Raw genomic sequence first — 15485 nt, 5'->3', positions numbered from 1 at the left:
TAAGAGAACAAAACAAAGTAACACAAAAGCAGCTTATTGAAATGAAAATGCCTACCAAACTGCAACATGGGATATTAACATAATCCATACTTCAGTTTAAGCCAGTAATTCTTAAAGTGTGGTCCGCCATCGACCCCTAGTGGTCCGCGAAAAGATGACCTAAACTAGGCAAGCGTTTATAAAATCGTCACTTATTTAAGTAGATTTTTAATGTACTTGCGAAACAGTTCTTGCCATTCTGTTTTAATAATGTAGAAATTGATCTAAAATCCACAGATCTATTAGTTTTGTAATGTACTAGTTTTTGTAGTAGTTTTTGTTTCATGTGTAAAATCCCAGTAATTTCAGTGATATTGGACATTAAAGGCCCTTTCACACCGGACGCGTAACGAAAAAGCGTAACGAATAAGCCAATATTTTGCATGCGAATACTTCGCGTCAAAACCATTCACATCAGCCGCGACACGAATTTGCAACGTTCAGAGCTTCAACATTTCAAAACCTTTGCTGCGTCAGCTGAGAAAACACGGACAGTGAAGATGAGCTTTTCATTTTATTAAAAAGACGGTTTCGGGTGCAACCCAGTCTTGAAGGACAGAGAGTCTGAAGGGGAGTATGCTAATCATGTACAGGAGCTAAATCTTTATCATGGCCGGTTCTGCACTTAGTACTTTCTTAAGTCTGTGGGACAATTTGAGGATCTCATCCCGAGACAGCAGCGCATCTGACGAGACAAACCGCGCTCTTCAGCAACCAATCCATCCGGTCTGTTTCCAGTTCAGTCACAATGTAAACATTTAAGTGCCACAGACATACTGATGGCAACACATTCACTTTCCGTAATTGCGGACATAAGGTTAAAAAAAAAAAACGATATATAAAAAGTTAACTTAGGTTATTGCTGTCTGTAAACACAGTAGTAAACACAGCTGCCGATGCACAGCTTTGACTAGACCATCATTAGTTTAGCTGTGTGTTATTAATAATCTAATTTCTGTCTGTGATTTTAACCTGCACCCTTCCCTGCACTCTTTGTCCAGTCCCCATTGTGATGGTGTGTTTCCTTACCCGTCTGCCTGTACCTGAGCATTATAATTAAAGTTTTAATTTGATCTTCTGATTCTTCAGTTTGTTCCCAAGATTACCACACAGAGATAGATGACTGGACCAGCCAAAATAAACTGGGCTGAAGATCATCTTTACCTCTGCCAAGGTAAATCTAAAGAAAATGAGATCAAAATCAAAATAACTTTTTTAATGGACCTAAGATAAAACTAACTATGATCAGTATTTCTTAACTAACATTACCAAAAACATTATACTTACTGTACCAAATGTAGCTGTCTTAGTTAATGCATTAAATAATGACACCTTATTTTAATTTGTTAGCCTACTGTTGTTCTTTATAGCCTAATTCTTTTGCACTTTAATCTGTTTGAAAATTTTACTTTTACAGCTCTGAAAAAAATCAAGAGACATTGATTGAAGACACTTTACATTGATTTCTCAAGAATTTCTCAATGAGTGGTCTCTTAATTTTTTTTTCCAGAGCTATATATATTTTTGGTGCATTATTGTATTTAAACATTCAGTTATTTTTGTTCTTACAAAAATAGTTCTTAAAGCTGTTATGCTATAGCAACACTTTTTTTGTGCAACTTATTTAAATATCGTGATAATATCGTATATCGTGATAAAACTTCAGCAATTAATCGCAACATGAAAAATTGATATCGGCACATGCCTACTCCTTACTAGTGAATGAAACGCATCAGGCCAAACCAGAAACTGTATGATAGGAATCAAAAGCACTTTATCCATATACAAAATGCAATTCTAAAATACAAAAGTCAAAAATAATGAGAAATATAAATGGTTTAACAATGGAATATAAATACAGGGATAGATAAAGAAAAACAAATGTCAATACATTCAAAAAGGGCAACTGAAGTAACACACACAACATGCTGATATGACAATACACAGGCAGCTTGGAAGGCAGATTCTTAAAATGGCTGAGAGTTTTTGTTTTTTCTCTCTTTTAGTTTATCTGTAGATCAGAATGAGGTCAGGTGATAAACAAAACCAAGACACCATGTCCACTCCCCATCTAATCTGACAAAAAGAATACAGTCTCTGACGCGATTGTATAAGCATTTTTTTTTACCATTAAAACAAGCGATGCATAGTATCTTTGCGCCTTCTAAATTGCCTGAAAGTTTTGTTTCCCACCTAATATCAGCAGATGCTCAGTCTATTCTGCACACATTTTTCAACAAGGAGATCTTATCCCGTATGAGGAATCTAACATTGATTTTGCCATTTTTAGGCCTACTAGTGTCATGAGCTACTGCTTGAGTTACAGGATTTGGTTCTTTTTATGCAGATTCTCATGAATAAATGACAGATTTTGTGTTTACAGATAAAGTTTCTGGTATTTCCTTGTCTCTGCAGTAGAGGCTGGTTCTGTCTTGCCGTGTTTTTCACTGAACATGATCTTAAACATCAAGACGCTGATGTACACTGGAGAGATGATAACAGAAAGATTGTTTGTTTGTGATTATAATCAAGGGTAAAGATTCAGTAGCAGAACAGGACCCACATTACAAGAACAGAACTGAAACATTCCTTGATGAGTATCTGAAAGGAAACTTCTCCATCACATAAATGCAGGAAACTACATGTGAGACAAGCCCATCTTATTCTGAACAGGAGACTCATTAACTGCTCATCAATCACATTAACTAAATCCTTTGACAAAATGGCAAACAAAATAAAAAGACGGCATGTCTATTTATTCTAGCTCTGCCCAACAAATTCTAGTTGGGCCACATCAGATTAAAAGATGCATGTGTCTTTAGTAGCATAGTCAGTAGAGCATGCACAAAAAAAGTAAATCACATACAAAAATCAATGCAAAGACGCAAAGTTGCACTGGGAGATTCCTAAAAAAACAAGTAATCCCTCAAGTAAACTAGAGCGAGAAAAGCGGTGTGAATATTTTCTTCATTTTTGTTGTGCACACACCATAAGGCTCATGGAAGTAGGTTTGGACACGATCGACCTGAGTTCAAATCTGCCTTTTGCCGAGCTCGCTCTTCTCGCTTTTCCCATCACAAATCACATCAGAAAGGCATTTACTTTTAGTAAAAATAAAGAAAATGTTCTAAAAGTGGAAATAAAATGCGTAACGACATGTTTAACAATTTTAATTCAATACACCCGAGACGATGCTTACACAAAATATATTATATATATAAAATATATATATAAATAACATTTCTGTATGGGCAGAGTACTCCCCGTATCTCTGGTTAGGATAGTAATGTGAGTGTGTGTAGACCGGGTGATGGAGGGATGCAGAAAATAACTGGAGAATGATCAAAGGTGAGTCGGCTACATTTTTATAGGCCTCCTCTCATGCTGATTGGATAGATCATTTGAACATGCTCCTCCCAAACTTTGTTGGTAAAACATCATTAAAGGTGACTTGTCTATATATTTCATGTGTAGACAGTGTCTTTATTTTTAACCTTTAACAAATTTGCATTATCTGCTCGATTTCAGTCAGCACAAATTTGGTAACAATCCACCTAAAATGTGAGGTATGTTATGACTGTGTGTAAGTTATGTTATAGAACAAAATGTGAGCCTTTCATCATTGTTAATCACAGACAAATTGTAAAATCCCACAGAAAGTTCCAATAGGAACAAACGTACAATTCATCCGCCCCATCTGGAATGCCTTGTACATTTACCGAGCAGTGTTCCTGGATCAACAATATTAGCAGTTAAAGAAACTAGTTAAAGTCTAAACCAGAACCCCACACACAACACAAACTAGCCCTAAAATCAGTGGAAAATTAATAGTTGATAAAGATGGTGTACAAACCCAAGCCTAAACCTAATACTGGCCCTAAACCTAACCCTATAATTTAATTGGTCGATAGTGATTTTTTTTTTTAGCAACCCTTACTCAACAAAAATGATACGTTGTATTTACTTAACTTTTTAATGTCAATTGGTTCCACGTAACTGGCTTATGTTGAATTGAGTTAACAAGGTTTATTCCAGTAAACTTACGTTTTTCACGTAAGGTTAATTTAATGCCTTTAGTCTAGTTTTGTCCAAAACTATTAAACTCAATTATTCTAAAATGAATATCAAACAAAAACCATAAGTAATCCAGTGTAATTACAAATATTATTTAACAATAAAACCTTTTACAAAATCTTATTGGCTAGCCAGAAGATGGTTGTTACATTCATGGCTCATTTGTTTTTAATTCATCGTGTGTATGTGTGTGTTTATTATCATGTGTATTGCTGTGGTGCAAAATACAAAAGTGTAAAGAATATAGAGCTATTGATGAAGGTAAACGTGGAGGTGAAGCCCCGGATTGATGTCCAGGTTTGACTGAGTGAGGATGAGGATAAATTAGTTATTAAATTAAACAACATTGACCATTCGCAGGCAAACAAACCCTCAACACCTCAACGAAATTATCTTGTGGCAATGACATATGATCCTGTTCCTCACAGCCACATCAAAACAAAGCAGCACCATAGAAATACATGTTGACTGGATCATTTCATTTAGCCAGTCAAGCTTTTATACACTGTCATCAAACCTCTTGAGGGCAGCAGAGGAAACATATTACACTGTGTGTTGGGTCTGTCCATGATGTGAAGTGCTGTGTAAAGTTTGAGTTTCCACATCAAGCAGAACTCCTTAAACACAAAAGATAGACATCAGGTCAAACTATTGAAGAACAATCAAACTGAATGACTGCGTTTCAGAAAGAGTGTGATGATTATAGGCACAGAAAACATTTTGTCCACATAAAACAACAAACAAAACGATATGCTATGATACTAACAGTACAAAATGCTTTACATACAATACAGAAAATATAAAAAAAGAAGAGAAATGCAAACCTGGCGGACATGACAAAAGAGGGAAAAAACACCAACACATTAACATTTAAATAACAGAACAAATCACTGTACTTTTTTTTTTTTTTAACCTTTTCTGCCTCATTGTTATTATTTTATCATATTTTAGTTGTGTGTAAACATGTTTGTCTTTAAGTTAATGTTAGCAATGCTTTGGCAAAGATTATTCCCATGCCAATAAACCGTCTTGAATATTGAATGTATTAAAATAAAGTAAAAGAGTATACAGTCCCTGACAAAAGTCTTGTCGCTTGTGTACAAATTGACCTAAAGTGCCGCTGAAATATTTCTAATCAAGATTTTTTTACAAGAAATGGCTCATTTTAATCCCACCAGCTTTTGTGATAATGTTTCAGTGAAAAACTAAACTTTCAAAAAGTATTCTAATATTCACAGCTTGGTAAAGCCCATTGAATCAATTTTTGTAAAGACATAAGTGTTGTCATCTTGTCATATGAGCTTCCCCTGTGACTAATAATGGATCAATTAGGTCTCAAGTGTGTATAAAAAGAACCCCAGTACACTAGACCTTCACATCAACTGCAACTAGACCTCTGCAAACATGCCTAAGATTCACCCTAAGACTAAAGTTTTGATTATCAAGAGGCTGAAGACCAGAACCACTGCTGACGTAGCAGACACCTTCAATGTGTCTCAGCGTCAAGTACAGAGGATAAAAAAAAGATTTGAAGAGACTGGAGACGTTTTTGACAAGGCCAGGTCAGGCAGACCCCGCAAGACAACTGCTTGAGAAGACCGTGTAGCAAAGTTCGTATAGAAGGAAGGAAGAGGACACGGGGGTCGGCAGGACTGTTGATGCTCTTTTATTATAGTAACTTAAATCACACTCAGGCGTGTGTTGGCAGTCAAAACTCATGAACAATAAACACTTCCGGTTCACAGCACTTCCGGCTTCCGGGTCAGGTTCAGTCTCTTTGTGGGTCGCATCAACAGTCCGACTCTCTCTCTTCCTGGTCTCTGGTTCCGCTGGTGTTTTAACCCGTCTCCGCGCTCATTACTGGAACAAGAGACAGGTGTTATTAATCTGCGTCCAACCCACTCACTTACCGCTCGTCCCGCGGCTCTCTCTCCCGCTGCAGACCTCGGCCACAGCCATCTGAGCACCCGGCCTGTGGACCACCTTGAATTTAAACGGCTGAAGAGCTAGATACCAACGGGTGATCCGCGCGTTGGTATCCTTCATGCGGTGGAGCCATTGGGGAGGAGCGTGGTCCGAACAGAGGGTGAACTCCCGCCCCAGGAGGTAATAGCGGAGAGTGAGAACGGCCCATCTGATGGCCAAACACTCCTTCTCTATGGTGCTGTACTTAGCTTCCCTCTTGGAGAGCTTACGGCTAATGTACAGCACCGGCCGCTCTCCCCCCTCCACCTCCTGGGCCAGGACTGCGCCCAGCCCCCTGTCCGACGCGTCAGTCTGCAACAAGAAAGGGAGAGAAAAGTCAGGGGAGTGTAAAAGCGGCCCGCCACATAGAGCAGCCTTCACTTGGGTAAAAGCCTGTTGACACGGCTCCGTCCACTGGACTGTATCTGGTAGCCCCTTTCTAGTAAGATCAGTCAAAGGGCTGGTGAGGTCTGAATAATTTGGTATAAACCGTCTATAATATCCCGCCAGCCCCAAAAACTGTCTTACCTCCTTTTTGGTCTTGGGCCTCGGACAGGTTGCAATTGCGGCAGTCTTATCAATTTGGGGACGCACCTGACCATGACCCAAGTGGAAGCCCAGATACCTTACTTCCACCCGCCCAATCGCACACTTCTTTGGGTTGGCCGTGAGCCCCGCTCCCCTCAGCGACCTCAGGACCGCCCTCACATGCTGCATATGGCGCTGCCAATCGTGACTATAAATCACTATGTCATCCAGGTACGCAGCAGCATATGCAGCATGGGGGCGCAAAATCCTATCCATGAGTCGCTGGAAGGTTGCAGGCGCCCCGAACAAGCCGAAAGGAAGCGTGACGAATTGGTGTAATCCAAACGGCGTGGTGAAAGCTGTCTTTTCTTTGGACAATGGAGACAAGGGGATCTGCCAATAGCCCTTTGTTAAGTCCAGTGTCGAATAAAATCGAGCCGTGCCTAACCGATCAAGCAACTCGTCAACCCACGGCATTGGATACGCGTCGAATTTCGACACAGCGTTCGCCTTGCGGTAGTCCACACAGAACCTGACCGAGCCGTCTGTTTTGGGAACCAAAACTATCGGGCTCGCCCAGTCACTGTTGGACTCCTCGATTACTCCCATGTCGAGCATTGCGCCTAATTCTTCCTGAACTACTTTTTTCTTCAGGCAAGCGATACGGCCGGCTGCGAACTACCACGCCCGGCTCGGTCTCGATATGGTGCTGAATCAAGTCGGTACGTCCCGGTAGGGGCGAGAACACGTCAGCGAACTCCGCCTGCAATTTTGATAAATCAGTGAGTTGTAACGGTGAGAGGTGATCTCCCCCAGGGGCCAGCGCGACTGATTGCGCTTTAATGCTCACCTCTGGCCCGAGATCATCCTCTCCCCCGATCACCGTTGCCAACAACACTGATTCCACCTCATTCCATGTTATTAGCAGGTTGAGGTGGTATATTTGACGTGCCCCGTTCCTATCGGATCGTATCACTTCATAATCGAGCTCTCCTACCTGTCGTGCGACCTCAAACGGCCCCTGCCACTTTGACATTAATTTTGAGCTCGACGTAGGGAGTAGAACGAGCACTTTCTCTCCCGGTGTGAATTTGCGTAGTTTTGTACCCCTGTTATATGACCGGCTCTGGCGGTCCTGGGCTTGCAACAAATTCTCCCTCGATAGCCGCCCCAAGGTGTGGAGTTTTGTTCGCAAGTCCAGCACATACTGAATTTCGTTCTTAGCCAAAGAAGGCCCCTCCTCCCAAGTTTCTCGTAGGACGTCCAGCACCCCCCGGGGCTGCCGTCCGTAGAGAAGCTCGAAGGGGGAAAACCCCGTGGAGGCTTGCGGGACCTCCCGCACAGTAAATAAGAGGGGTTCTAACCACCGATCCCAATTTTTGGCGTCTTCCTGTACGAATTTACGGATCATGGATTTAAGAGTGCGATTAAATCGTTCGACCAAGCCGTCTGTTTGTGGGTGATAGACGCTTGTTCGAATGGATTTAATGCCCAATAATCCGTACAATTCGCTTAACGTGCGTGACATAAACGCCGTGCCTTGATCAGTGAGGATTTCCTTCGGAATCCCCACTCGGGAGATTAAACGAAACACTCTTCGCAGAGATGTTGCGGAGAGCCACTGCTTCCGGATATCGTGTTGCGTAGTCCACGATAACTAGCGCAAAACGATGTCCACGTGCGGATCGCTCTAATGGCCCGATGAGGTCCATCGCAATTCTCTCGAAGGGGACCTGCATTAATGGAAGGGGGCGCAATGGCGCTTTTGGGGCGGCCAGTGGATTCACCAACTGACATTCAGGACAAGACGCGCACCACCTGCGCACATTGTCATGAATGCCTGGCCAAAAAAATTGGGTCATTAAACGATTCAGCGTGGCCGCCTGTCCCAGGTGGCCCGCCATCGGGTTAGAGTGAGCCGCCTGGAAAAGCATTTCCCGGCGGCTCTTTGGTACTAACAACTGGGTTGTATCTACCTTTGTCTGAGTGTCTTGGGTCACTCGATACACCCGATCCTTGATTATGGCAAAATATGGATACGAGACAGGCAAGGCAGGTTGGAGAGACTGACCGTCAATCGATCGGACCTGCTGGAAGGCATTTTTGAGGGTCTCATCTTGTGACTGCTCCAGAGGAAAGTCATCGCGGTCCGAGAGAATCAGTCTCTCGATCCCGCTCGGTTCCTCTGAAGCTGTCCCCAAGGGTCCCGTCTCAGTCTCCCCAAGCTGCACTCGCGCCGCCCCCCTCCTCGCCTTTTTCTCCCAAGCGGCATCCGCGCATAACGACCCCAATAAAGCCGGAAAGGCGGGCCAATTTGTCCCCAGAATTAGCGGATGCCGGAGGTGTGGACTAACCGCCACCTCTATACTATGCTTTTTCCCCCGAAACTGTATCGTGACCGGGACAACCGGATATTCCACCACATCCCCGTGCACACACCGCACCTTAACCATGCGGCTTGTATCCAATGCCCCAGGCTGCATCAGGCTTTGATGGATCGAGGTTTGGTTACATCCTGAATCCACCAAGGCCTGATATGTACCCCCCTTGATACTCACAGGAATTTGGTACTCTCCTGCCTGATCGGGGGTGGTCCGCTGGACGTTCGGGATCCGGATCATTGTTCCGATGTCCATCATCGGACATCGGTCCACAAAATGATCCGGATCACCGCACCGCCAGCAGGCCAGCCCAGGCCTACCCGCCGCCCCTGCGGCGGGGAGTGGGTTGGAGAATGAGCGCGGAAAGGGGGCGGAACCAGAGCCATTGTCACTACCAGCCCCCAGCGGCCCCGCCCCCCCTGGGCGGAGCCCGCGAACTCCCGGACGGTCCGAGGCCCATCCCACCCCGGCCTCTGGGGGGGACGCGAGGAGGGCCTGGAGGGCGGGACCTGGGGAGAGGGACAGGGCGAGAGAGAGAGAGAGAGGGGGGAGAGAGAGAGGGAGAAGTTAATGGGGGCTCGCAGACCCCCGGGCACGCCACCAGGTGGTCCTCCGCCAAGTTGATGGCCGTCTCCAGCGACGTGGGCCGGTGGCACTGGACCCACTCGGCGGTCTTCCTTGGGAGCCGAGCGATAAACTGCTCCAGCACCACCAGATCGACAACATGGTCCACGTCGCTTCCGCCGGCCAGAAGCCATCTGCGGCACTCGTCCCGGAGCTGTTGGGCCATTGCGAAGGGTCGGCCGGACTCACCCCACTCCATGGATCGGAACCGCTGTCTGTGTTGTTCCGGGGTCCGGCCGACCCGCTGAAGGATGGCCCTCTTCAGATCGTCGTATTTCAGGAGGTTCGCGACCGGTAGTTGTTGCGCGGCCGCCTGGGCTTCTCCTGATAGTAGCGGGATGAGGCGCACCGGCCACTGTGCCCAGGGCCACCCGCAGGCCTCCGCGGCCTTCTGAAACAGATCTATGAAGGCCTCCGGGTCGTCTTCCGGCCCCATTTTATGGAGGGGCACGTGGACCGGTGCGCTGGCCAGCCCGGCGGCCTCGGCGCGAACCTCCCGATCCATCCAGCTCCGGAACCGCTCGCGGTCCTCTTGCTGGCCTTGGACTATCGCCTCGAAGCGGCGCTCCTGTTCCGTCCGAAGGTCCAGCATCGCCTGGTGTTGTTCTTGGTGGAGGACCGCGAGGGAGTTGATGATATCCGCAAATGGCGTGGCGGCGGCTCGGTCCTACTTCCTTCCCGGGTTTTCGGCACCAGTGTAGCAAAGTTCGTATAGAAGGAAGGAAGAGGACACGGGGGTCGGCAGGACTGTTGATGCTCTTTTATTATAGTAACTTAAATCACACTCAGGCGTGTGTTGGCAGTCAAAACTCATGAACAATAAACACTTCCGGTTCACAGCACTTCCGGCTTCCGGGTCAGGTTCAGTCTCTTTGTGGGTCGCATCAACAGTCCGACTCTCTCTCTTCCTGGTCTCTGGTTCCGCTGGTGTTTTATCCCGTCTCCGCGCTCATTACTGGAACAAGAGACAGGTGTTATTAATCTGCGTCCAACCCACTCACTTACCGCTCGTCCCGCGGCTCTCTCTCCCGCTGCAGACCTCGCTGAACCACGCCCCCCTTGCCACAGACCGTTTGTTGGCTCGAAAATCCAAGGCCAGCCCATTTTCCACTGCAGCAGAGCTCCACGAGACCTGGTCATCTGAAGTCCCTGTGTCAACCAGAACAGTTTGTCGGATTCTGTCTTGAAATGGCCTCCATGGTCGAATCAGTGCCCAGAAGCCAGCACTAAACAAAAGACAATTGAAAAACCGTGTGGCATTTGCCAAGGCCCACAGCCTGCTAAAAGGATGGAGGCTGGAAAAATGGCAGAAGGTGGATTTTTCAGATGAATCTTCTGTTGAATTACACCACAGTCGCCGCAAATATTGCAGGAGACCTACTGGTGCCCGAATGGATCCGAGATTCACCCAGAAAACAGTGAAGTTTGGTGGCGGAAAAATCATGGTCTGGGGTTACATCCAGTATGGGGGTGTGCGAGATCTGCAGGGTGGAAGGCAACATCAATAGTCTAAAATACCAAGAAATCTTAGCTCCCTCTTATTCCCAACCATAAAAGAGGCCAAATTCTGCAGCAGGACGGTGCTCCATCGCATACTTCCATCTCCACATCAAAGTTCCTCAAGGCGAAGAAGATCAAGATGCTCCAGGATTGGCCAGCCCAGTCACCAGACATGAACATCATTGAGCATATGTGGGGTAGGATGAAAGAGGACGCATGGAAGACGAAACCAAAGAATATTGATGAACTCTGGGAGGCATGCAAGACTGCTTTCTTAGCTATTCCTGATGACTTCATCAATAAATTGTATGAATCCTTGCCAAACCGCATGGATGCAGTCCTTCAAGCTCATGGAAGTCATACAAGATATTCAATTTGGATCTCACAGCACCACAACTTAATTTGCTGACATATTTTTGTATTTGCAGTAAATTTGTTCAATTTCTGTATAGGCGACAAAACTTGTGTCTTGCCAAAATTTGACCTTTCTGTCTTGATTAAATGATAAATATTTTTTCTATGAAATTTATTTATTTCAGTGCATTAAACATCATTTGGGAGGGTTTTAGCTTTTCATATGAGCTATTTCTAACACCAATTAATTAATTAAAAGTCAGGTTAATATCAGGTATTTCTAGAAAATAGATAAGCGACAAGACTTTTGTCAGGGACTGTACAATAAAACAAATGTGTGTGTGCAGCGCGGCGCCAGGGGGGGTCTTGGGGGGTCTCAAGACCCTCCTAAAAAACGCCTTGACCCCCATCCACCCTCTTCCTGATTTAAAAAAAAATAAGCTATCTATATATATCCGTGATAAAGATTTAAAAATGTTTCTCTTCAAACTACGCAGAACAATATTTATTCAACATATAAACACGCGATTAACATTGCGATTGCATTTTCTTTTTGATCCGCCCGTATCAGAGAAATTTAGATCAGCCATAGACGCAAAAGATGCTGCAGCAAACAAAAAAAGGGTTAACATTAAAGCAGCACTAGGTAACTTTTCAACCTTCATAATATATTTTTTAAGACTCTTGTGATGATAAATCGACTTACAATAGGTTGAATGACACGTCTGCCATAGCCTGATGGGGTCTGTATCGTTTTTAATCGTACTTTTAAACTTCGGGTTTCAGGTAGTAACCCGAGAAAAAAAAAGAACTACAAAATTCGACTGCTTTACGGCATATACAGTATTGTTCAAAATAATAGAATTACAATGTGACTAACCAGAATAATCAAGGTTTTTAGTATATTTTTTATTGCTAAGTGGCAAACAAGTTACCAGTAGGTTCAGTAGATTGTCAGAAAACAAACAAGACCCAGCATTCATGATATGCACGCTCTTAAGGCTGTGCAATTGGGCAATTAGTTGAAAGGGGTGTGTTCAAAATAGCAGTGTCTACCTTTGACTGTACAAACTCAAAACTATTTTGTACAAACATTTTTTTTTCTGGGATTTAGCAATCCTGTGAATCACTAAACTAATATTTAGTTGTATGACGACAGTTTTTTAAAACTGCTTGACATCTGTGTGGCATGGAGTCAACCAACTTGTGGCACCTCTCAGCTGTTATTCCACTCCATGATTCTTTAACAACATTCCACAATTCATTCACATTTCTTGGTTTTGCTTCAGAAACAGCATTTTTGATATCACCCCACAAGTTCTCAATTGGATTAAGGTCTGGAGATTGGGCTGGCCACTCCATAACATTAATTTTGTTGGTTTGGAACCAAGACTTTGCCCGTTTACTAGTGTGTTTTGGGTCATTGTCTTGTTGAAACAACCATTTCAAGGGCATGTCCTCTTCAGCATAGGACAACATGACCTCTTCAAGTATTTTAACATATGCAAACTGATCCATGATCCCTGGTATGCGATAAATAGGCCCAACACCATAGTAGGAGAAACATGCCCATATCATGATGGTTGCACCTCCATGCTTCACTGTCTTCACTGTGTACTGTGGCTTGAATTCAGAGTTTGGGGGTCGTCTCACAAACTGCCTGTGGCCCTTGGACCCAAAAAGAACAATTTTACTCTCATCAGTCCACAAAATGTTCCTCCATTTCTCTTTAGGCCAGTTGATGTGTTCTTTTGCAAATTGTAACCTCTTCTGCACATGACTTTTTTTTAACAGAGGGACTTTGCGGGGGATTCTTGAAAATAGATTAGCTTCACACAGACGTCTTCTAACTGTCACAGTACTTACAGGTAACTCCAGACTGTCTTTGATCATCCTGGAGGTGATCATTGGCTGAGCCTTTGCCATTCTGGTTATTCTTCTATCCATTTTGATGGTTGTCTTCCGTTTTCTTCCACGTCTCTCTGGTTTTGCTCTCCATTTTAAGGCATTGGAGATCATTTTAGCTGAACAGCCTATCATTTTTTGCACCTCTTTATAGGTTTTCCCCTCTCTAATAAACTTTTTAATCAAAGTACGCTGTTCTTCTGAACAATGTCTTGAATGACCCATTTTCCTCAGCTTTCAAATGCATGTTCAACAAGTGTTGGCTTCATCCTTAAATTGGGGCCACCTGATTCACACCTGTTTCTTCACAAAATTGATGACCTCAGTGATTGAATGCCACACTGCTATTTTTTTGAACACACCCCTTTCAACTAATTCAACTAATTGCCCAATTGCACAGCCTTAAGAGCGTGCATATCATGAATGCTGGGTCTCATTTGTTTTCTGAGAATCTACTGAACCTACTGGTAACTTGTTTGCCACGTAGCAATAAAAAAATATACGAAAAACCTTGATTATTCTGGTTAGTCACATTGTACTGCTATTATTTTGAACAATACTGTACACTAGCCTGGCTCTGCCCTCCTACGTACTTCCGCTCAATTTTCATTTTCCTTCAGTACTACGTCTGGGACTGCTGTGTAGTCTTAGGTTTTCTCCGAACAAATTTTTACCAGTCCAATCAGCGAACAGAGGGAGTGGCTGAGAACGATGACGTTGATGTCGAGCGCTAGTTTGAGATGTAGTTCAGTAATGGTGGTGGAGAAAGATGCAAACTAAACCATTCATTGCATTGTGGCACCGCTGCCGAATATCCAGAAGTTAAAGCCGGAGCAATAACAGTCTTTGCTGGGGTTTGTTGGTGGCCATGATGTTGTGGCCCTCCAACAGGGTAAATTCGGGAAAAGATTTTCCAGATCGCTTCGTTAGTGATGAAGGAGTTGGCTGAAGCTATTTGGACGGTAACTGTTTCTCGTGGGGTCGGAAGGTATTGCCATCATTTAAGTTACAGGGACTGGTCAGTTATTTTATTGCCGTCCGTCTCTCACCACCCGCGGAAAAATCCCCGGCCGAGTTACCTACTGCTTATGACAAACGCAAGGTTGTGTAGATGTAATAGCTGTCCGAATCCACATCTCTAAGTTTTTAACAATATATCACTTCAAAATTCACTGTTTGTAATCATTTTTGACCACTGCAGAACACCATATGGTTACTTTGCTGTTATTAGGATGCATTTATAGACTTGTATTTCCTTAAAATGCTGGCAAGTATTTAGAAGAGCAATATATTTCATCAAAATAAAAGCACTTAAACATTTGAATTGGTCTGTTATTTATAACAGCATTTATTATCATACCAAGCATATGACATTTTATTTACAGCATACAATGATGTTACGGACCACGTGAACGCCGCGTTCCCGATCACAAAACTCTCCTCTCCACCGTGGCGTGAATAAATCACAATCCGAATGCACAAGTTTTAGGTTTTATCCTATAGTTTTATTACTGAGGTGGTCGGATTTCCATGAGTGAAACAGGCGAAGGGCGCATGACATACGTCACGACCAAACGTTAGCGATTGGTTATGGCAGATCCAGAGTGGCTCAGGGCAGATCCAATAGTTTTAAACCTCAACAGGGTGCCCGCCTTCGCGGAAATAAACCCTTGTCAATGGAGAGTGGCCAGACTCTACGTACAAATGAAATGTACAAGAGTCTGGTAAAACCAGGCTATATATACACTACCCAAGACCTACCTTGGGTAGTGTATAACTACCCAAGACTCTATTATAAGATAATAGTAAGGAATGGTCTATGGTATCAAAAGCAGCCGATTAAATCTAAGAGAATAAGAACCACAGAGTTCTTTAGAGTCAGTGGAGATGTAGATTATTTACAACTCTCAGAAGAGCAGAGAGTGCTGTGAGCGGACATAAAACCAGACTGAAAAACCTCATAAATGGAATTGCTAGTCATAAAGTGTTGAAGTTGATTCAGCACAATTTTCTCTAAAACTTTTTAAATAAAAGGCAAAACAGAAATCGGACATTTTTTTTTTTTAGGACAGTGGGGTCCAGAGAAGACTTCTTGAGCTGAGGAGTGACTGTGGC

The sequence above is a fragment of the Pseudorasbora parva genome, chromosome 14 (assembly GCF_024679245.1).
Source record: "Pseudorasbora parva isolate DD20220531a chromosome 14, ASM2467924v1, whole genome shotgun sequence".
NCBI lineage: Eukaryota > Metazoa > Chordata > Actinopteri > Cypriniformes > Gobionidae > Pseudorasbora > Pseudorasbora parva.
The sequence above is the reverse complement of the archived record's forward strand: the minus strand, read 5'-3'. Positions refer to the sequence as shown.